This window comes from Odontesthes bonariensis, chromosome 10 (genome assembly GCF_027942865.1).
Source record: "Odontesthes bonariensis isolate fOdoBon6 chromosome 10, fOdoBon6.hap1, whole genome shotgun sequence".
NCBI lineage: Eukaryota > Metazoa > Chordata > Actinopteri > Atheriniformes > Atherinopsidae > Odontesthes > Odontesthes bonariensis.
In genome coordinates, this window is record NC_134515.1 from 22605043 (window position 1) to 22628622 (window position 23580).

The window sequence follows — 23580 nt, forward strand, 5'->3', positions numbered from 1 at the left end:
CGAAGATGCACGAAGCACGAAGGGTCTGCGTGAGAGCCAGGCTAGCTCTGAGTAAGCTGCCACCCACATGGGAAAAGGCCAAGCGAATTACAAAAGGCATCGCGGAATTCATAGCCATGGGTTTGCAACCTTACTCGGTTGTAGAAAATTGGGGATTTCGGCGAATGATGGAAGCAACGGAGCCGAGGTACGTCATCCGTTCTCGATTCTTCCACGGCCGAATCTAGATTAATCTAAAAATCGGATATTTCCCCCACTTCTATTTGTAACTAACATTTGAAACACTAAAAGCAGCAAAAAGCACCTTGAGCTGTACACTAAGGTTCAAATGTTCATGAATTTCCATTGGATATTTCCATAAAGGTTAATAAAATATAATGGAAATTAATTCAACTATTTGTTTTTTATTACAAATGCACTGTTTTTTGAACTGCAATTGATGAATGCTCATTCAGTGAGACAAAAAGAATTGTGGAAAAAGTGCATCAATATACATAAATTAAAAATGCATCAATAATCGTTTTATAATCGAATCGTAGCCTCTCAATCGTAATCGTAATCGAATCGTAAGATGCCCCAAGATTCCCACCCCTAATACCGACACCTCTCTATTAGGCGTTATACATTTGTTTTTACTTATTCTTCTCTTTATTTATTACCTGCTGTAAAGCACTTTGGTACATTGTAAGGATTGTCTGTAAAGGGCTGTTTTAATAAAGTACATTTACATTACATTTACATATAAGCAAACAGAGACATGAGATGTAGTGGCAAAAGCAAATACGGAGGAATCACAGTGTTTGTTAACAACAGATGATGTAATACAGGATGTGTTACTGTGAAAGAGACACCAAACTGTTGGCTTTGATTTAATGTACATATCAACCTCCGAGAGAGTTTGCCTGTATTATTCTATATTATGCTTCACTTCCAATCTTTCAACAGTGTTAATTGCTCTACTACAGAAAATAAAAAGTTGGATTTATTCTATGCAAATGTAAAAGATGCATACAGCTCCTCTGCTAATCTTCTATGAGGAAAATCATCCCATAATCTAGTTTTTCTCACATCCAACTCCAGCACCCATTATTAAGTGGCAACCTGCAACCATGTGGACATTGATGAAATGGTCTTGGAAAGCTGAAGAAGATCTGCATGGATGCTTTGAGGCCACTGAATGGAATGTATTCTGTGAGCCACATAGAGAGAATATCAACACCGTGACTCAGTATGTGACAGACTACATCAACTCCTATGTGTAGAGTATAATCCCCACAAGGACCATTAGGTGCTTAGAACAGAAGTCTAGCTGTGTGTTGGGAACTACACTGGAGTCCCTGGTCCTGATTGTACAAAGAAGAATGCTGCAAAAGTATATTAGCATAATGGACATTACTGCCCACCCTATACATAACATAGTCTTGAAACAACTGAGTGTGTTCGGTCAGAAGCTTCTTCAGCTCCACTGCAACTCAGAGCAGTACAGGAGGTCAAATACAATGACAACCCTCAGATGATTTTTCAAAAAGAAAAGAATGACTGCAAGATTATAATTTTTTCCTTTTATTGATTTAAAGACTTGACTGGATAAAACATTTGAATGTCTTGGAATAAACTTGTCAAGACCCAGACCTCAAATGAATTGAGAAGTTTGACTTGAGTATGACTATGAAGAAGCTGTTTTTACTTGAGAAAAGGCAGGCATTTCACGTTAATCAAATTATAAAAATCCCCAAAATCAATTTCAACTCTGGGTTGTCAGGAAACAAAATAGGAAAAACTTTACTTTACTTTATATACAATATATAATAAATACTCTTGGAAGGCAGTGTATAAAAATCTGGTGATGTAATTATATGAGTGAATATAATGTCATGGTCTCTCCACTGGCTCCTGGTAACAAGCACTTAGTGCTTTCAATTAACTCTCACTCTGCTCTGCTTAATTGCTACACCTGTTTTCACTCTGCCTCCTCATTGGCCAGCCAGCTGCACTGCATTCACTCTGCCGTTAACCTCTGTATATTAAGCTCTGGTTTTCAGTTCCACTCTGTCAGACCGTCTGCGAACACGCTCCTGATTCCTGTTCTCTGGCAAAAGAACGCTGACTCCTGTTGACAAACCCGGACCTGCTCTGAAACCCTGCCTGATCTCCAGTCCTTGAAAACCCGACCTGCCTTCTGCCTGAAATCCTCTCTGATCTCCTGCCCCGGTAATGTTGACCTGCCTTCCGCCTAGTGATGGCAAAATGAGGCTTTGTGAACCAATGAGGCTTTCCAGCCCAAAGGTTCGCCAAAAGGTTCATTACCCGAAGCCTCATTGAAACGGTCTCTCTAGTGACACCTGCTGTGCATAAGGAATATATGACAGACTAAATTAACCCTGAGTTAGAGCATCCTGCAATATAAAATAAACAATTGTTGTCACTGTGTCTCAATGAAAATAAATGTGTGAAAACTGCATATATGGAAGTATTATTGAGTGCTATGGTGTTGATCACTCAAATGAAATATATCAATGATGTACACTGACTACAGTGCTTATGGAACTGGGAGTATGAAAGTGCTTATGGGACCGGGAGTCAGGAATAAACTGTAACAGAGCAGTATGGGCAACAAGACAAATATAAGTTATTGTTTTTTATTTTAAAAAATGTGTGTCAATAACGTTGCGGTTTAATATGCCCAGAAGAAAAAAGAGCGACAACAACTACCGATAATACGGAGCCCCTTGAGTCTTAAGGTGAAATATATTGGGGTGTCGAGAAAGCGTGCACCCGTTTTAAAAAGCGCGCTCTCATTTAACCAAACCGTGCTCTCCTTAAAATATAGCAAGCGCACGTTTACCTAAATCGTGCGCTCGAATTACTAATGTCGTGTACTCGCTGTAATACAGTCGTACTCACGTTATATCCCTCGTGAGCACAATTTACTGAAACGTGTCTTCACTTTGCAAAGTGCGCACTCATTTAACCAAAACGTGCTCTCGTTGAAATACAACGTGCGCACGTTTACCTAAATCGTGCGCTCGATTTAGTAGTTTCTTGCTCTCGTTGTAGTAACAAAGTTATATACCTCGTGACCACAATTTACTAAAGCGTGGTCATGATTCACAAAACGTGTTAACGTTATTTAAGAAATGTATAGCCTAATTAAAATTGGCACAAGTAAGCAAAGCGTGGCCACGATTCCACACTCTCATAACATCATGAGCCAAATTTACCAGCAGGATATGATTCTTCACCATTTTGAAATGGACTTAATCAGGGTTTACCATGGGCTAGGTATGGAATACAAGAATATTCTTTCAACCTTGGCGTCCAGTCATGGCATCATCATGAGCCTAGTTGACTCAAAGTACTTCACACACCCTCACCTGTTCTCAAGGCTGCCTTGTAAGGCGCCCAAGTCAGGGCTGTAGCCAAATGAAAATCCTAAAATATTTATTTGCATTCGTTAATTTTTTCCCCAGGATGAATTGAACAGCATCCAAGACACATGGAATGCACATCGCATCCGTCCGTCCAGAAACCCAGGTGTTCCGGCTGGAATACCGGATATAATGCACCTGGCTCCGCATCTGTGGGGGGCTGAAGATCATCTCTTTCCTCTCGATGAAGCCAATCTGACCGTCTGCAAGTGGAAATGCACCTTCCTCGACTCCATACCATGCGACATCGATGTATTTGATTTTTGCACAGGCATAATGCAAGAACGAGGGTTACAGTTGACAAACAGTCCAGACCAAGCACTTAAATTATACATTACATTAAGGGACACTGTTCGTCCCATAATACTTGCTTAGGCATACATTCGCCATAGCACAATGCACTTACTGTTCCATTCCAAGCAACTTCCAAATAGATTAAAAAGGTGAGATGCTCACACTGTAATGGTAACAGATTTCGTGGCCACAATTAATACAACGTGCGAACGTTTCAAGCAATTTGGATTTATTGTTGCCATACAGAATGTCGTGGGCACGTCTTACAGATCGTGGGCACACTTTTGTTTATTGTGCTCACAAGGTATATAATGTGGGCACGACTGAGGGGCAGTGAGCGCACGGTTTTAGTAAGACGAGCGCACGGTTTATGTATACGCGCGCACGCTTTATTTAGACGAGCGCACGATTTAATAAAGCGAGGGCACACTTTGAAAAGTGAGAGAACGCTTTCTTGAAACCCCCTGAAAAAGATATTGTTTGATCTCCACCGGGCTCCGTACGATAACTATGTTCTTCTCTCGAAAAAACACACCTGCACCGCGGGCTTTAGAAGAAAAAAAAAGCTGAGTCAGGATGCAGCGGCTCAGTCAGAAGAGCAGTGAAATACACGCGAGTCACTATTTGTCCTACTGTAGCCTACTTTGTATTTTTTTTTCATAATCATTTTTCATTTTCTCCCGTTCTAATCCAATGACTCGGGTTGCGGTGCTGATCTCCGCAATTTGAAGCCTTCAGTTCGTATTGATGATTCAAATTATTATTTTACAGTAGGCCTACAGTAGTTATTTGTAAAAAAAAAATAAAGGTTACTACTTCACGGATTTCGCCTTTCACGGGTTCTTTTTGGAACGTAACCCCCGCGAAAAACGAGGGTTCATATCCTAACTATTCTAACACTATTCTAACCTAATTACGATATATTCTAATGCAGTATAATAATAATAATAGATGATATGACTGATATAATAACTGAACTTAACCACTAACTCTGATACAATCAACGCACACTCTACCTCTCACCAATACCAAACGCCAACTCAAAACCCTCGAAGTGCCGCAAGGTTCAAACCCTTTTTATGTGATAGTGACGCTCAAAATGAATCAGTGACGTGTACACTGAATCCGAGGCCTCGTTTGTCATCAGTCACGTGATTTTTATGGAAACGATACAAGCCTCGAACCAACGCTTCATCTGGCTCGCCCCTTTTTGCTCGACACATGCTCCGAGGCCTCGCTTCAAACGCCACATCACTACTTCCGCCTACCTACCACGATTTCTGCATTGCCCTTGACTGTACTGCCGCTTTGGTCATCTTTCCTGTTGTGTGTGTGTGTTCCCCCCCAGGACTCCCAGCCCCATGGCAAGTGAGCCCGGACCTACCACCACCACCTACACAAGATGCCGCTCAACCACTGGGGGACACACACACAGGCACCTGGACCATAGCACAGTGGTTAGCACACCAGCCTGCCAAGCCACCGACCTGGGTTCGATACCTGAGTCGGCCCCAACTCTTTTTCCCCTGAAACCTAAATAAACTGTGTAACGTGACGCATTGTGGTCCTCTGTCTGGTCCTGACAGTATGGTCTGACCAGCATGGACCCAGCACGACACATCCAGCATGGAAACCTCCGATCCTGAGCCACCAACTGCCATGCAGCGACTGGAACATGCAGAGGGAGAGATGCAACGAATATCTGGAGACATTTCATCGCTGATTCAGCTTGGTCAACAGCAGCGACAGCTAGCCCAGGTATTGCAAATGCTTACCCACCTGACTTCTCCGTCTGTCCCTGCTCCATCTGCACCACCTCTACTCTCTTCTCCAGTGGCTCCTCAGCATCCCAGCACCGCTCCAGACCCCAACGCTCCAGTCCCCCAAAGCTCCTGGTGCCCCAGAGCCAAAGATTGGCAACCCCGAACGCTTTGACGGTGACCCTGGCCAAGTGAGGGCGTTCTTGACCAGCTGCCGGCTCCAGTTTTCACTACAGCCCAGAACCTTCGCAACAGAGGGGGCTAGAGTGGGGTACACCATTACACACCTGACAGGCCGGGCTCGGCTGTGGGGAACCGCTGAGGGAACCGCGGCAAACACCAGCCTGCGCTTCTATCGATGCCTTTTCTGAGATGTTGAAGGTGTTCGACCTGGGCTCATCGACTTCGGAGGCATCTGGGGCTCTGATGACCATTCGCCAGGGGAACCGGACAGTGTCGGACTATTCCATCGATTTCCGCACCCTGGCAAGGCGCAGCTGCTGGAATGAGGCCGCACAGGTGGATGCCTTCCTTCACAGCCTGGCAGACTACGTGAAGGACGAACTCGTCTCGCACGACACTCGATGAGGCCATCAGCCTTGCTGTTCGGATCGACCGCCGGATCCAGACTCGCCGACGGGAGAAGGGACGCTCCATCCAGCCCTCTGTCTGCACTCGGAGTGATTCTTCTGCTCTGCTCCCCAGAACCAGCTCAACCAGCCCGAACCCATGGAGATTGGTCGTACCTCCCTCACTCCAGCAGAGCGCCAGCGCCGCTTCTCGTCCAACCTCTGCCTGTACTGCGGGAGTGAGGGCCATCGTGTCGCCACCTGTTCAGCAAAAGCCGGAGCTCACCGGACGTAGGAGGGTTCCGGCTGAGCTCGATGAACACCCATTCCTCCACCGGCTGTAAGCCTCTTTTTGAAGTCCGTCTCCTCTTCTCCCGAACCACCCACACTTTGACTGCCCTGGTGGACTCTGGTGCCGAAGCCAACATTATGGACCCTGAACTGGCCCATCAGTTGGGTCTGGAGACCCATCATCTGCCCTCTCCTATCCCAGTCCGTGCTCTAGATGGCCATCTCCTTGGTACAGTCACCAGCATCACCGCCCCCATCTCAATGATCCTGTCGGGTAACCACCAGGAGACTCTCTGCTTTCACCTGCTCCGCTCCCCAAACCAACCTCTTATCCTGGGCTACCCATGGCTCCGCCGCCATAACCCTCACCTCGACTGGATGACCAGGACAATCAAAGAGTGGGGAGAGGACTGCCACCAGACCTGTTTGCGTTCTGCCACATTGCCCCCCAGTTCGGTGCCCACCGATTCAGCCCCTGACCTCTCCAATGTCCCCAAATGCTACCACAGACTTCGGCAGGTATTCAACAAGGCCAAGGCCACGTCACTGCCCCCCAACTCCCTTTCCCCTGAAACCTAAATAAACTGTGTAACGTGACACATTTGTGGTCCTCTGTCTGGTCCTGACATATAACTGTCCATCTCTTTAACACAAGTCTCACTGATTAGAATGGTGCTGTGTTTTGTCATACTTATCAATATTGCATGTTGAACAGGATCTACATAATTTACACAAATAGGTTTTTAAATCTAAACAATCTGTGCAAGACCTTTGAAATGTTCAATTGAATCCAGTCTTTCAATACTTTTGTTTGTTGTATTTGTTCTGTCAGTGATATAACCGAAAAAAAGTTGAATGATTTTGTCCTTCAGTTACCTGTGAGTGAGAAAAATTACACATCATCAAAGTTCCCTGTATAAAGAATCATATATTAATTAAGAATTTATATAAAAAAAATTACGCATTACTATATCACAACTCTGCAGAATTTTCTGTTGCTACACTGTATGTAGAATTTTCTGCATGACTGCTATTTAAGAACGGAAATGAGAGGCCCAGGCTACTTAAGATTTTGAGACATCATAAACAAACGGCTGTTCCAAACGCCACAACAGTACTGGGTGAACCATGCTGCTTCAGAACTTTCTAAAAAATCTAAAGTGGAGTTAAGGGTGAAGAGACTGCATAAACAAGCCCTCTGCCTCAAATTATATTGTTTTTATTTGGCATAGCTTCTCACTGTTTCTTTCCTCAATGAAAACTGGAACAACAAAGACAGATTCTGTAACCCTCTGTATGGAGGGTTTTAGCACTTGTTTCTTTAAACTATTTTAATTTGTTGGTTACCACAAGCTCTTATAGCAATGACTTTTATTACATTTTCCTGAACATAATGATTTATCTCTGCTGTCCTCAGATCTGACCTGCCAAGAATTAATCATAAAACATAGCTGATGACAAACGACTCATACTGTTGGCACCAGCAACACTTTCATGTCTTACTTTAACAGTATGCAACTTGAGCTTTTAGCTATAATTTCTTCATTGTACACAAATGAGCTAGAACATTATGACCAGATACACAATGTCTATTGATTACTTCTTATAACGCCATATATCAAGTTCAAGAGATTGCTTTATTTGTCATTTATTTACACAATGTACCTTAATGGACATTAAATGTTTTCACTATCCTGCTCAGCTGATGTTTTTCCAGGTGTTTGCAGCTGCCAAACCAGGAGGTAAGGCCATACATGAGGACAGATTCCACTGTGCCTCTTTAGAAGATGAGATGGGGTGGGGGTAGACCTGCCTTTTAAAGAATGGCTGTTGTGTTTGTGGAAGAGGTCAGATCGTTCATCTGGTGGACTCAGGACAGGAATTAAATGCTGTCAACTCTCTCCACTTGAGCACCACCAGTGGTCAGTGGTGTGTGATGGTGCTCATCAGCCCTCCTAAAGTCTATCACCTTCTCTTTTGTTCACATTTTGGTGGAAGTTGTGCAAGCTGCTAATCATTATTGCTGATCAAACTCACCACTGTCATGTCATCTGCGAACTTGATCATTTTATTGGTGTTGAAGTGGGCGGTGCAGTCATGGATGAGCAGGCTAAACAACAGCCTCCCTTCTTGCTCTACTTCTGTGCCCTCCCACACCGCTTGCGTGATTGTCTCGTAGCTGGAGCTTCCCCAAGCGTGGTTGCTGTCATAGAGTCAGTCCTACGGTCTATTCCCAGCACACTAAGTACGCCCAGCCAGTGGTGACTGTCTGACTTCATGTCTTTTTTACCAATGTCCAAGAGACACTGACGATCATAAACATATCTCCGCGCTCCATTCACTGACATGGTCATAGACACACACCCAGGCACTGTACTACTGCTGAGAGAGGCTGCCGCACGCTCAGGCAGCACCGCCATTTAGACATATATGGTGAACTGTAAATTCTAGAAGTTAATGTGACGAATGCTTTAGAATTGGGCTGCTGTTGAGATCGGGGCATCAAGGTCAAGAGCCCAATTGTTCGGCCAGTATGACCAAATGATCTCTTAAGCAGCAGTACTTTATTTTCTGGTGCTGGTCAGCAGTCCAAATAGACACTTCATGAATAAGCAAAAGAAGGTTGAGAGATGTGTAGGTACCTTCAAATCATCAACAAAGTCTTGATAGAAAATGCACCCACCACAACAATCTGATATTTTTTTTTTTCGATAAAAGCAATCTAAATACTTTTTGGAGCACTCCTTGTGCTTTCTATCCTTAATCCCTCTCCTCTTCTTACCCACTTAATAATTCATTTGTAAGTGCTGAGCATCCATTTTGCTGCACCTCTGATGACTTCTAACTTTGTTATCCGCAGACCTTACACAATGGCATAATCGTGTTGAGAGAAGGAGGTGAGTAATGAAGCTTAGGTTCTGTATTAGATAGACATGAGAGGCATAGATCCAGAGGGAGAGTAGAGGAGAGATGTGATGTAATCTTTCACCACACAAAAAAAGTCATGGAAGAGATGTGGAGCAGAGACAGTGAGTAATGAGAAATTTTCAACCAACTTCAGAGCGTAATCTAGAGAGATGATTAAATGAGTCATTTTTGAGTTAATGAGATTGAAAGACTGGTGATAATACCCATGGGAGTTATGGCCCTGTCACACTGTTGCATATGGCAGCGTATGAAAATTATCACTTATACGCTGGTATACGCTGACATACGCTAGGGGAACGTTAGCCATAGGTTGTATACGTTTCAAGCACGCTGGCATACGTTGGCATACGCTGAGGCAGAAATAAATTTTTGAACATGCTCAAAACTTTTGTGCGTATGGTTAATACGCTAAGCATACGCTAGGCATACGCTGAATACGCTAGAGGTACGATATAGGTACGTTACTGATAGGTCGAGAACGCTGGACATAAATTGCCATATGTTGGCATGAAGGTGTACCGTACAGCTAGCGTATTTATAGCCTCCGCCCGTCTGCCGCCTCCATCCGACGATTCACGGGAGCGGTCAGGAGGAGGAGTTGGGGATCTTGATCGCTCAGAAGCATGTAACTCATCAGCCGCAGGTGCATCAGGCATTTCAGCAGGTTTGGGTGAGAATGAATCTTGTGTTTTTTTGCCTTTTCCTTGACCTCGGCCCAGGGCCCGGGCAAACTACGATTGCTTCTTGGGAGGCATGACCGAGATGAAGGTCTCGAGAGATGTTGATAGTGCGTCGTCTACTGCAATAATGGAGCAATGTGGAAAGGCTGCTGATATAGGCGCATTGAAACGTACGCTGGGCATGCGCAGTTGATATGCTACTCATGCGCTAGTCCTACGCAGAGTACGCTGGTTATACGTTGTTCATACGCTGGCCATACGCTGTCAATACCCTGACCATAAGCTACTCATACGCTACTCATAGGTTCAATACGGTAAGTATACGCACAATTCTTTATTTTCAAGGACTTTTAATAATAGTATAATTTTCATACGCTTCTCTCATACGCTTCTCTCATACGCAACAGTGTGACAGGGCAATTAGTAGTGTAAAGTATTTATATAAATGTGTAGGAACATGTGAAATAATTCCATTTAGTGGAGTTTTGTTTTTAGTATTTTATTTTGAATGAATATAGAGGGTTGCATGGTAGTGTGATGATTAGCACCGTCCCCTCACAGCTAGAAGGTTCCTGGTTTGAATCCCCAGCGGGCCTTTCTGCGTGGAGTTTGCATGCTCTCCTCCGTGTATGTGTGGGTTCACGCTGGGTACTCTGGCTACCCCCCCCCCCCCCCTTCCCCCCCCCCCCCCCCCATGATGCTGAGTTGGATTAAGCAGGTGTTAAAAATGGATGGATGGCTGAATAAATATAGGGAGGATTATGAGCGAAAACAGAGGGTCATACAAATATGAGATGTTATCAAGGATGCTTCTTGATAGCAGTTTGTCATCTTTCATGACTGAATGATAAGAGTTGCTGTTCTTTGATGATGGCAAAGCATGTTGTGCACTATATAGATAAATAAGTGCATGTGTTTCTTTGTGCGTGGCGTGTGTATTCTTTTTTCCCCATATGGTAGGGCTGCAAATCTGACTTAATAGCCGCTTTCGGACTGTAGGAACCTTTGGCAGTTCTAATAACCTTTTAATCCGCGGGGCCGTTTTCTCCCGTGTTCGGACATACAGGAACTCGGGGCTTTCTCCCTTAGTTCCTATAACTATTTAGCTCCTTCTCCGAGGTCGGGTCTTTTCATAGTTCTATAGAACTAATCTAACGAAGGTGTGTGGTGGTCGGTAGCTACGCCCCATGTCATGCTATCACGGCTGAAATGTTTCCTCATATGACACAGACACAACCGGTGGGTGTTTAATAAGTTAAACTTACACTGGTCTCATTTGTCTGCAGCGCTCTGCTCTCCTTTCTTCCTTCATGAAATGAAAAAGAATTCTCCTGACTCTCTCTGTGAGCTCTTCCAGCCTCGATATTAGACGCCTGATGTGATTGTCCATGATTAATATCACCATCATGCAGACCATAAACACGGTGGCCTCCCCACTCTCCATATGAGCTTCTTGGTGGTGTTTTTTCTACTCTCCTTACTTTTACCGTTTTGTTTTGTGTTTGAATGTAGCGCTAAACGGCTAATGGCTAACACGTCACTGAAGCAGACGGCTGCGCGCGGCGCATCAGTCCCTATCAGGTCCCGACTCATGTGCGAATGCAGACTGAAACAGTTCCGCTGGGGAAGGATAGTTATCAGAACGAAATTCGAGGAGGGTAGTTCTGATAACTACTTTCTTAGAACGGTCTGTCCGAAAGCGGCTATTACCAATTTATGGGGACTTTCTGTAAAGGTTGGGGACACCAATTTTGTCACCATGGCTACAGAGTTAGTTTTGAGAATAGACGTGGCTTGGGGTAAGAATTAGGTTATAATCATGTTAGAGTAAGCATTAAGGTCAAAGTGGAAGTTATTATTTTTTTTTTAAACCTGGACCATATTTCTGGCATAAAATACGTTCATCTATTCACCGATAACAGTTTGATGAAAGTCCGGGTCCTTCGGAAGATATTTAGATCACTCGAGATCCGTGTATATCCATATAACAGGAGAGAACAGGGCATAGACAGTACAGCCTCTAAATAAGGCATTATGTGTCTTTATTTCACCAATACTTTAAGCCGAATTAATGAATGAACGCGTACTATTACACTGTTAGCTCATAGCTGCCCTGTTGTTGTTATTCGGGGCTATTGGGGGGCTTATAGAAAGCTTTCTAGACATGCATCTAGTGGAATGACTGCATCAATGTGCGCCGCTTATTCACTCCGGTAAGGACGTCCATCGTAGTCAAAGTCATCGTCCACGTCATCAAAATCTGATAAATATCCTGCTATGTTGCACAAAACTAGCAGTAACAAACTCTGTGTGAAGTTAGCCGACTGTCACAGAGAACCGAGTGAATGAGCTGTTCAGACATGTGTGAGCGGTTGAGATCACATACTCCAGTTTCCCAAGTTTTTTTTTCTTCTAATTCACATTTATAACGTTTCAATTAACAAATTTTAAAAATAAAAAATTTGGAGGTTTATCATGTGAATCATAATTAGATGTAGTCTATTCAGTCCTAATAATGCATTTTACATTTTACATATTAAAAAATGCTGCATTGCAACTTTAATATATTTCTAAGATATAAAAGCTGTAAAAACCTATTCACTGGCTCAGGAACACTTAGTGGTCTTAATGTCACTGAACAGAAAATCCTCATGTCTTACTGACAATGAGACAGAGATGAAGTTTCAGAAACCAACGCACTTAGATAGAAGTGAAACAGTAGACCATAACTGAACTACAATAGGCCAACTAATAATTTAGAAAGTGACAGAAATTTGTACTAAACAATTCTTCTATTTATTCAATATCCTCCACATCAATAAATAATAGGCTGGACTGGCATTTGAAACTCCAGAGCGGAAACTCAGTAACACTCCAGCCCTGTGCTCTCCTCACAGTGGCTTTTTGTGGCAAAATATGTGCCTATACCCAATGCGACAGCAAGTGAAAGTGAAGGTTTTAAATTTAAAACAATAGAAAATGTAATAAGTACGGGTTCAGCAAGAAATAATCCTGAGTCTACACAGCTGCACTCTGAGCCTGCCTAAAAGACTCTGTTTTTACATATCTAATAAATCAAATGTTTTGCTTGCTGTTTGGGTAGATATTTGTAACCAACTACACAGGGTTTGTGTGACTGACATAAGAGTGAAGAATGCCGCTACATGACACATAATAATATAGTTTTTATATTCTGGCTTGCAAAGTTGGGCTGAAACAAACTAAATAAGTCATGAGTCAAACAGTGAGGGAGGCAGGTGAGCAGATCTTATTCACATTGTGACTGATAATAAGCATTTAAATGTATGTATGTGCTTTTCACACCTTTGTTTACATGCCGGTGTCTGTGTTTAACACCATGTTCTTGTTGTTCATACAGTCTAACCTGGAAGTGAAAGTCTGCATATGTACAAGAGGATAAGCATAGCTGACATTTGGTTGCTTGTCATTCAGGATGCAACTTCCCTCGGGGATGACCGTGCTCACACAGACTCACACATGGGTATTTAAACACATACACAGATGCCGTACCAAAGCCAAAGCATGTTTCTTTTCTGTAGTACTGTATATGGCAGATGTCCCTGTCAGTCCCAAAGGTTCTGTTCTGCCCGGAGGAAAACTACCCAATCTCTGCTTAACATCTCAGCATATGTACTACATTATCATCAGTGTGGTGTAGATTCCACATGTAGTTAAATGTAAACGTCAAAGCCATTTTTTCAACCTGATTAGAAGAAGAGCACCAATATTGATTAAAAATACAGGAAACTGTGCTCAATACAACATCACACCAACTGACAGTATTTAGCAAACAACCAGTATGTCGTAATATGTAATTGAATTTATTACGTTGTCAACTGAATCCTACACACCACATTATAGACACACACATAACACTCTGACAGAGAAATGGAAAAAGCAGCTGCTCAGCCAGGGCCAGGGCTTACTGTTGCAATTAAAGTTTTATTTTTAAACTGGCAGTTTGTGTCACTCAGTGAGAGGAGACCAAATAACAGGAATGACGGGAACTTGTCACAACAAAGCATTTGAAGACATGCTTAAACATTTGAAGTTTATATTTCTCAGTCTCTCGTGGATTTTCTTGTGCCATTCCTATGCAGAAATTTCCATGATATTTACATAACAGCAGTCAACATGTGTGTATTTTTGGTAGGAGAGTTGGGAGACAGGTGGGGGTGTTGGGTTAGAGTATTGTTTTGATATAGTTTGCAGCACTGATTCTGTTTCAAACTCCCTCTAACCTGCGTTAATAAGCTTTTGTTTACAGTAATGAACATGACACTAATTCAGACACATTTTGTATGCAATATTAGTGTCAAATGTCAATGTACATTTAACCATTTTGTCGAATTATAATCGCTGTTGTCACACTACGACATTAAGCAGAACTCAGGGATACTCTGCCACTTTTTTCAAATGTCAATATTGCTGCATTCCTCGGACTTTAACAAAGTGACAAGCTGCTAAATGTCAGCTAAGGGAAAGATGGAGGTGGGGAGGTTGTGTGTGTGTGTGTGTGTGTGTGTGTGTGTGAACCGTGCATTTCTCACAGGGTCTTGTAGAGAGAAAAAAGACAAATGAAAAGAGTCTTGATTCAGTGAAGCCTGAGGAATTAAGTGAAAGTCTGATCCAGTTGTGAGCTTCTGGCTGAGGGTCCAAAGCTCCTCTTGGAGCATAGCAACCACTTGGTGATTGGAGTGATTCATAATCACAATAACCCCTGCTAACCCTTGTCCTTTGTGAAATCTATGCCTGTGGCATCCTCACAATCCCCATTTGACATGTGAAAAACTTTGGAAAAACATGCAAATTGCCCCCAAACCATATAATTAATGTTAATGTTAGTCTTACTCCAGATTTAGGATGAAGCTAAAAGTAATTCCATATCAGCAAAATCACAATATTGAACTTGAGGAAAAATGTTCTCAGTGTAATTAATATAATGTACCATGCATTTTCCAATAAACCACTTAATTTGGGCAGAGGCCAAAATGTGATCTTAGCTCTCTGCCAGGTGGACAGACATTAACTTCATATCAATGTGTCACTTGTAGGAAGGTCACAATTAAAGGAAAAATATCTGCTTGGACAACATCCAGGATGTATTTTATTCCCTGTAAAGACGCGGCCACTTTGAATAAATGCATATCCACTGCACTGGTTTGTAATACTCACTGACAACAGCGTGGAATTACGATAATAACTCCCAGCACAGTAACTGTGTGATTCAATTTGTGAACTATTTTTATATGCTCTTACCCTTAATCGTAGTTGTATATAATTTTTTCAAATTATTCACCAGCCTCGATTCTGCTACTGCACAGCCGCAGGAAAAAGAGCTCATCCTCTGTTTAGCGCAACACCACTCCCACTGTTCCAGACTGGATCTGCCAGCTCCACGCAGTGCAGCTCTTGATAATTCATAAACAATTTCCTCAGTAAGACTAATTAATCAATTAATGACATATTTTACTGGAAAACATATACAGCATAATCATGAAGACAGAGGCAGTCGTCAACTCCCGCCCAGACAAGAAAACAATTCCATGCATGTATCGTATTTATCCAATGATTTTCCCTGACTTTTAAACACACAGGAAATGTATACATATCTCATATCAGAGAAAAGGATACGGCCAAAAAGCATGAGTTAAAGTAAACCCAAAACGGCGCATTATGTCTACATGTTCAGATTTGACTGAGTCACAGCTGGCCGAATAAGTACGATTTTTCACTGCATGTTCCAAAGAACAGTTATTGTTGTTTATCAAAGCGTGTGCTTCAGCTTCAACTGGCACTGTGTTTGTAGAATAAATGAGCCAAATCAGCAGGCCAAACCAAAATAACACATCCCATTATTTTGGAGCAAAGCCACACATTTTCTTAATTTTCTGCTTTTGTAACTTTTGTCCAATGTTTATCCAGCGTTCAACATGCTCTACAAATGAAGTGATATTCTTAATGAACATGAGAATAGATAGATAGATAGATAGATAGATTCTTAATTGATCCCGAAGGAAATTCAAGCATCCAGTAGCAAGACATAAAGCAATACAAATGTTTATACAATTATAAACACTTTAAAAACAATCTAAAAATTTAAAAAAACTATTTAAAAAAACAGTTTAAAAAATATAAAGTGACCAGTGAAGTAAGACGAAAGTGAAATATAAAGTGACCAGGGAAATTCAGAAGTGCCATCACTGAGAGCTGTCGTACAGCCTGATGGCCAGAGGAACAAAAGAGTTTTTGGGTCTGTTGGTGGAGCAGGATTGAGACAGCAGTCTGCCACTGAACAAACTCCTCTGCCTGATGAAGGTGTTGTGCAGAGGGTGGTGGGCGTTGTCCAGTATGGACAGCAGTTTGTCCAGGGTCCTTCTCTCTGCCACTGTCACCAGAGAGTCCAGCTCTGTTCCCGCCACTGAGCCAGCTCTCCTCACCACTCTGTCCAGTCGGGCAGATGACTGGTAGAACATCTGCAGCAGTTTTTTGCAGCTGTTGAAGGACCCCAGCCTTCTCAGAAAGTACAGACAGCTCTGTCCTTTCCTGTGTATCGAGTCTATCGTTGCTGTCCAGTCCAACCTGTCATCCATCTGCAGCCCCAGATATTTGTATGTCCTGACCACCTCCACATCGACCCCCTGTGATGGTTTTCAAGCCATCCCAGACCTCCCTCATGTTGTTCCGCTGCAGCTTCTGTTCCACCTTCCTTCTGTATTCCTCCTTTGCCTCTCTCAGCCGGACCTTGAGTTCCCCCTGTACGCGCTTCAGCTCATCTCTGTCACCATCCTTGAATGCCCTCTTCTTCCTGTTAAGGATGTCCTTGACATAGCTGATGATCCAGGGCTTGTTGTTCAGCAAGCAGCATACAGTTTTAATGGGAACCACAATCCTATTTTTCTGCCTCCAGCCAGTGTTAGGTGTATAATGCGTGAAATTCATTTACCGGTAACTGAAATTTACTAAATTTAAAGTAGAAGTGATTTCACTTTTTTTTTGTGTTGCAGCAGCTCCAGCGCAGCCCCACATGGAGAAGGAAAAACAAATTTTCCCTCACAGAAAATGAAAAAAATAATTCAGGACAGAGTTAATGAAGGCCACAGAGTATTATTTGGCAAGGACCTACAACTCTGTCGCACAGTAGTTTCCCAATTCCGCATTCAAGTCACATAAAATGCACATAAATGGCTAATGCATTACCTATTAATAAAATGCTATCGAGCTACACTTCTGCCCTCTACTTTAGCCACCGATTTAAATACTACATTCAAACTAAACATGCAGCGTTTACATATCCTCTTATAATCAGTACCTAAATAATACACATTATGCAATGAATAAAATGTATTCATTTATTTTTTTCTGATAATATCAAGGGGAAGTTAAGAGTATCAAGAAGCCCGTAGATGGGTGACAAAAAAATATACCATAATTACTGATGGCAATGTATTTTCAACTGGTTTCTGTCAGACCTTGCTCTCTTGAAAAAGGAAACCAATTTGAGGCATATGCATATTTAATTTGCAGTGGCAGCAAACTTTTAAGACAAAAATGATTATATTTAATTCTTCTTCATTGTGCAACCCTGCCATTACATGACACATGATCAAAGGCTGCAAGTTGTGTAAAGAAAATTGCAGGGCAAAATGTGTTCTCGCTCCCTAAACTCCCAACGCTGAGCATTATATAAAAAGGTACAAGTTGACAGGAGGACACAAACTTCGTACCAGACTTTGATGTCACAGAAAAAGATGCTAAATTGCAGCAATTGTGGCAAAAGTTTGGCACTGTGCAGGGGATAAACAGTCAGATTTCAATGGCAGCTTTGTATGTTCATCCTCATGACAAACCATTTCACAAGAACAACATCCAAAGAATAGAAAATGGATTGTCATACATATTGAAAATCTGAGGTTTGGGAATGATATGGTTTGTAAATGGACTGTACAATTCTTTCCCCCCATGAAGATAAATTTTAAAGGCTTCTTTGTTAAACACTGAACCAAAGTTGTCCTTCAGTCAGAGTGCTCAAAGGGTCTTGGAATTCTCATGCATACATTTCTGAACAAGCATTCCTTTATATATAGATGTAATCACAGGAGTAGGAAAATGCACTGCTTTTCATTTCAACGTGTATTGTACTCCTCCAAGTTCCACGTCACATCGTCGTAATTGTGACTCCTGTGGATTTGAAGGCTTCTGGATCCTGAAGACTTTAAGTGAGAGACCTTCAAAGATTTTTGAGAAAGGAAATCAGCTGTTTAATCTGTTTTAAAGTGAGAGCATAGTTTACTACTTGTTCTTCTTCTATTCTTACCATCTTTACAAGATATGAAATCAAAATCCATCAAAACTTTTGCACTTACTCGGGCTCTAAAGACTACTTACACTAAATTCTCCACTTTTATCTATTAGGTACAATGTTTCAAATTCAGTATGTTTCTGTGATCTCTTATTTATACTGTGTTTTTTTATATATATATATCTACAAAGTGAGCTGTGCCATCTGGGGACAGATTTATAAACACTATATCTATTTAACCTTTTCCACTAAACTGACCCAAAATTACACACTGGTTCCATGGTACATACACTTAACTTAATATAAAATAATCTCATTACAACAAAAATCATCATCCGGCTTTCACTTCATTTAGTACCATCTGTCACAACAGTGACACCAAGAGAGCATATTTGAAAAAAAAAATTACTCAGAGGTCTCCAAACCGAAAGGTTGACTGCTAAAGAGACCAGCATCACTACTCTCATTTTGTGAGAACTCAAGAATTAGGAACCATTAGTAGAGCCCTGCTAGAGGATCTCAGAGAGCGGTTAAGCTCATAGGGAGTTAGCAGATTGCAGATACAATATACAGCAGGCTAGTCCTGAAATCACTGGAGGCTTTCCAAACAAACAGTGGGATTATGTTATGATTGCATCATTTGGCAATTATGGTGGATGAAACAAAACATTTTCTTAACACAATTTTAAAAGGAAGGTTCACTCTCCTTACTAAGTGTTTTCAGTTCATCCTTTAAAAAGCGGAGCTCATGGACATTGTGTCTGTCAACCCCAAATAGAGCACAGGAAATTGACTTAGACTGTGGGGGATGGTTGGTTTCATAAGTCAAAGGATAGATGACCCTCTTTGTGAAGTTGCGTATGGGTGTAACCACTGCATGCATGACAAAGTACTCATATTGGAGCAGTAATGAGAGCTCATTTATTATGCACTCCTACACTATGTCAGTGACCACTTACACTTGGTTTTGGTAATCATGTTTTCATGTTTTACAGCAAAAAATATCAAATGAGTATTCCTACAAAATCCAAACAATACCACCCTATCAAACGTCAGTACGACAAGAGATTTGTTATGAGAGAAGAACGGACACAAGGCTATTATCTGGGATGCCGTGGCACATACATGATGCTTCTGCCACGGAGCATGAACACACTCCAATAAAATATTACCTTCTTAGTTCACAGCGACATTGGACTTCCCATTCATCTGCTCCATAAACCTGATTATTGTAGACTCAGTCTTTCACTCCTCCTGGATCGTCATTGCAAAATGCCTCCCCTCCCACAACTGCTGCTCATAATGACACCTCTGTAACCTATCGTCACAGAGTGGGTGTGCATGGGTTACGTCATGGGTTATTTATATAAAGTCAAAAGACAGATAAAGTAGGCCCAGACTTACATAAATAGACATGCACCAAGCAAACGTGGATACATTCCTTCTAGTGTTTTCTTTAAATCGTCAGAAATCACAATTCAAGCAAAACAGATGTTTTCACCACGTAGCTGCACCAAATAATTGCTTCACTTTGATAGGATGACTATTTACAACTGATTAATTGTTTGGTCTGTTAGTAACGAAAAAAGTCAATAAACATGATGATTATTCAACACAGTTTTCCAACTGACACTGTCAAATGCCATTAGTTTCCTATTAAACAATAATTGCCCCCAAGATAATCAGTTACTATCATAGACAAGAGAAAAGGTAAAAATCCTCATATTTGATATGTAGGTGTTTACCGTGACTGCATAGAAAAGAATGACAATCATCATAAGAGTTGCCAGCCCACAAATGCATTAACTGACAAACTGTTTCACATGGAGCTCACACTTACAGTATATGCCCTAACAGTTCATGACAATCAAATCTAGACTCTTTTTTTTCTTAAGCAAATTAAAATGACTTAAAGTCCTAACTGGCTATTTTTCAGTCCGTCCACTATTTAAGTGACTGAACGTTAGTCACTTTCAACAAGATGATTCCCTCTTGTTTTCATTTTAAACTATGTGCATGTGTTTGAACACATCAAACTGTGGTAGAAATCCAGCCCCCTTTTTACTTTCCCAACATTCTTCTGATTTTTTTTTTTTTTTTTTTTAAACGAGAAAGAAAGTTCCTTGTGTTACAAAGACAACTTTGTCCTCAACTTTGACATTTCATTGCTCAGACTTTCAGGCTGCAGCCTTTACTTCCACTGTGGTCCTGACCATCACGTGAGCAGTGAGCATTACAGGTTTCCTCCAGAAACGGTGGCAGCAGGCATGACAAAGCTCTGTGTCTAATATTCGATACTGGATGTGGGCAGCCTAATTATTATTGCAGCTGGCAGGGTCATGTAGAATATCAGCAGCATAGGATACTGGGATGTCTGGTCCTTCACTTGACAGGACATGCAGTGCACATACACCCATAATAATCAAATAACCTTGTGTGATGCAAATGTCTGGCATTTCTGGTGCTGTCATTCATACTCTGACTCTCAAAATAGTAGTCCCTCAAGTGGCTTCACTGCTCACTAACAATTTTTTATAAAAACTAAAACACCTCGTAAAAAGATTTATTCCAGCTATGATTTAATTAGAGAACAAAAAGGCTTGAAGGCAATCATATTTGATTCAGTGATTTGTGCCTGCTGTTGTGTTGTGCTGCAGTTTAAGGAAGCAGCACCAAAACTGTACAGAATTAATTAGATAAATCAGACTGACTATTCAGTTCATGCCACTGTCAGTCAGCTAATCAATTAGAGAATATTTCTAAAATACAGCAGTTATCCTCCACACAGACGTGCTTACGAAGGATCTCTATGTAACATGTCCAGGTTCAAGTGTAAAAGCAAATACAGTAAGAAGACACATTGGACGTAAACACGAGAGAGAAAGATCCAGCAGTAGAGAGATCTTCTGATAGCTAAAGCTCACATTACTGAACGGCGGTATGTATATTTTGGGAAGCTGCATTGGGAGACCCTATTTGTATTTTATGAGTGTCTCAGTTGCAAGCACATTTTTTTTTTTAAAGACGTACAACAAAGTGACAGGCAAAAGCATGTCCCATGAAGAAGAGGACTCCAAAATATTGCCTCATTGTAAATACTTCAAACTTGATATAGTTTATTACAGGAGTATTTTGTATTTACTCACTGTACAGTGTAAGCCACTCAAATGTGTTTTGTAAATATTTATGTGAGAGAACTGTTACTGTATGTCATAACTATTGCACCCCGCATGACAGAGCACAAGCAACTTGAACTCGCTTAAATGCCCCGATAAAGCACACAGAATTGAATATGGGCTCGGTTAACCTATAATGCATGTGTGAGTAATAGGTGCTGAGGCTTCAAAATTAATACAAAGATTATGCAAAATACCATGAACTGTTCCAGCCTCATCAGACCAAGACAGAATCAACAGCTAATAACGTCAAGTAAAGTGATTACACAAGCGCACGTGCTGTGAAGATAAACTGCAGGGGTCAATCACTTGATATAGGCAAGTCCATCAAGATGCTTGTACACATATTAAAGCAGATCAGAGAACACACAGTAAACAGTGAAACTTGAGCTCGGGACATGCAATGTGATGCACTGTACAGCATTCAGTTTTAAATTGACCAACCATTCTTATATAATAAAACTCTTACTGGTTTTAGAGTTATTTTCAAAATGATGATGAATATAATATATTACAAAGATAAGCATACTGTTTAAGTCACATTTAAACACCATTTATTGTCAATAAAACACCATCTGCTTACCTTAATGAGAGGGTATGCCAGCGTTGACTGGGGCTCATGGGTGTTTAGTCAAGTCCAGATCGAAGCTGGTCCAACCTTCACTCATGTGGCAGTACTATAACCAGCAGAGTTGAACACAGATTTAATGCATAGCCACAGGGAAACTCTGGCATGTACTAAGCACTCAGGCTCCACTCGCAAGTCGGCAGCAGCCCGGCAGCTGTGCTCAGGGAGATCCAGAAGGCGACGGATAGAGGCAGACGTGCGGCTGCTGGTCTTTGCACTCTCCTCCTCTCACTCTCTTGTCCCTTTTTCTCTCAGTCTGCAGCTCCCGCTCTCTCCCCAGTCCCTTCTCTGCTGCTCTGCTCTCACTCTCCTCTTAAATCTCCTCTAGCAGACGCATTCTCCACACTGCATCTCCTCCCTCTCTCACACAAACACACACTGGCATGCACGTCTGTCAGTTTCAGCCTCTATGCCCCACTTTATAATCACACCTCGTGCGTTCTGTGTAATCTTGACTTACAGTCTTTCCTATGGATTTCATACCTCTTTTCCAACGAGTTGCTTTTTTTTCTGTTCTGATATCTATGTCCACATCGATCCTGCACTCATTTTAAATATTCAACTGTACATGGTGTACGACACCAAGAAAGGGTATGAGCCACTAACGAGTCAGAGATACTGTTGAGAAAGAAAGATAACAGCAAGGAGGCAAAGAAATTACAGCATGATCCAAAAAAAAATCTGGATGTGAAGAGTTCTGTAGGGTGGGGTTGTGACTAGGGCACAGATTCAGCTTTGAAGTACAAGTGAAAGCAAAACGTCATGGTTAATCTTTGCTAGCATGTGCTAGGTGGAGCCGTGGCCTAGTGGTTAGGGAGGTGGACTTAATATCAGAGGGTTGCAAGTTCAAGTCCTGCCATTACCTCTCCCTACACCTCTATTCATGGCTGAAGTGCCCTTGAGCAAGGCACCTAACCCCACATTGCTCCAGGGCCTGTAACCAATGCCCTGTATCTAAATAGATGTAAGTCGCTTTGGATAAAAAGCATCAGCTAAGTGTAATGTAATGAGTGCAGTTTATTGCCACCAGCAAAGACACACTGGTGAGTGTACATATGTTTCCTAGATTTTTTGAATTTCACAAAACACTGGAGGATCTATATTGGCTCCGTTATTCATAAAGAAAGCAGAGACATGATTTTACACCAGTCTTCATTAATTCATTACTTTCAGCACTGAAATGAATTAATTTGTGACATTAAAAACGGCAGTTTATCATATGCTGTATTTCCTGTTGCATATTTTTTGTGTGTACATTAAAATGTAAAAATGTGCCATCATTCATTGAAGGGCCATGTCAAATTTCTGAGGGGGTTTTGGGATGATCACAAACATTTGAACCTATTCTGTTCTCTGCAGTTAGTTTTTGTTGTCTTTGTGTAAACATCAAGATATTGTTTCCTAGACTGAGAAGGTGGCTCAGTCTGTGAAAAAATACCTTGATGTTTGTCTGAATTATCAGTAAATATGGACATCAGTAACAAAAACACACATAGAAAACAA

The 23580-nt window shown here is 41.6% G+C and overlaps 1 protein-coding gene across 1 annotated transcript in view; it reads right to left on the minus strand.

Moving 5' to 3' along the window:
- Positions 1 to 22247, minus strand: part of opn7b (opsin 7, group member b) — a 90183-nt gene extending 67936 nt beyond the window's left edge. Inside the window, exon 1 of the mRNA XM_075475699.1 lies at positions 22033 to 22247. The gene's annotated coding sequence lies outside the window, so the exon portion shown is untranslated. The remainder of the gene's footprint in view (positions 1 to 22032) is intronic.
- Positions 22248 to 23580: the final 1333 nt, after the last annotated feature.